This window comes from Cebus imitator, unplaced genomic scaffold (genome assembly GCF_001604975.1).
Source record: "Cebus imitator isolate Cc_AM_T3 unplaced genomic scaffold, Cebus_imitator-1.0 Scaffold58, whole genome shotgun sequence".
NCBI classification, from domain to species: domain Eukaryota; kingdom Metazoa; phylum Chordata; class Mammalia; order Primates; family Cebidae; genus Cebus; species Cebus imitator.
Genome location: NW_016107373.1, coordinates 297008 through 298110, shown reverse-complemented (window position 1 = coordinate 298110; position 1103 = coordinate 297008).

Below are 1103 nucleotides of genomic sequence, written 5' to 3'. Positions count from 1 at the left end.
AAAAAAAAAAAAGAAGAAAAAAAAAATATATATATATATATATTCATATCCATTGATGCAATAATGTCCAATATACAGTCCATATGAAAATGTCTTAAATTATTCCCTAAACACAAACTGGTTATTCTAGTTAGCAATAAATAAATGAATAATAAAATAAAATATTCCCTAAACATTCCTTATAGCCTTTTAAAAAAATCCAGTAGTGCTTCCTGAGAGCTAGACTGAAGTGATTGAAAAAAAGAAAGAAAGAAAAAAAAAAAAATCCAGTAGTGCCAGGCACGGTGGCTCACACCTGTAATCCCAGCACTTTGGGAGGCCAAGGCGGGCAGATCACGGGGTCAGGAGTTTAAGACCTTCCTGGCCAAGATGGTGAAACCCCATCTCTAGTAAAAATACAAAAAAAATTAGCTGGGCGTAGTGGCAGGCACCTGTAGTCTCAGCTACTCGGGAGGCTGAGGCAGAAGAATTGATTGAACCTGGGAGGCGGAGGCTGCAGTGAGCTGAGATCGTGCCACTGCACTCCAGCCTGGGCAGCAGAGTGAGACTTCGACTCAAAAAAAAAAAGAGAAATTCAGTATCAAGTCAAGGGTCACAGGTTGCATTTAGCTGTCACATCTCTTAACTCTTTATTCTAGAACAGTCTCCTGATCTTTTGGTCTTTCATGGCCTTGGCATTTTTGAAATATTCAGGCCAGCTGTCTTGTAGCGAATCTGTTCTCAACATAGCAACCAGAGGAATTATTGTAACACTAAATCAGATCACATCACTCCTCTGCTCAAAATCCTCAGCAGTTGCCCTACTCACCAGAGCAGGAAGCAAATTCCTTCCCGAGGCCTGCGTGTGTTCACCCCACAGTCTCCTCTCTTCTCCTCCCGGCCTCTGCGCCTCCTCCTCCCTCCTGCTCACTGACAGGCCTTCCTGCTGCTCCTGAGCACACCCGCAAGCTCCTGTCTTCCGACTCTGTTCTCTAGGAGAACGATCTTTCCAAGAAATCTGCTTAGTTCAGTCTGTCACCTCTTTCAAGTTTTCACTCACATGCCACCTTTTTTTTTTTTTTTTTTTTTTTCCATTCGCCAAATTATTGCTTTTCTACTTTTCT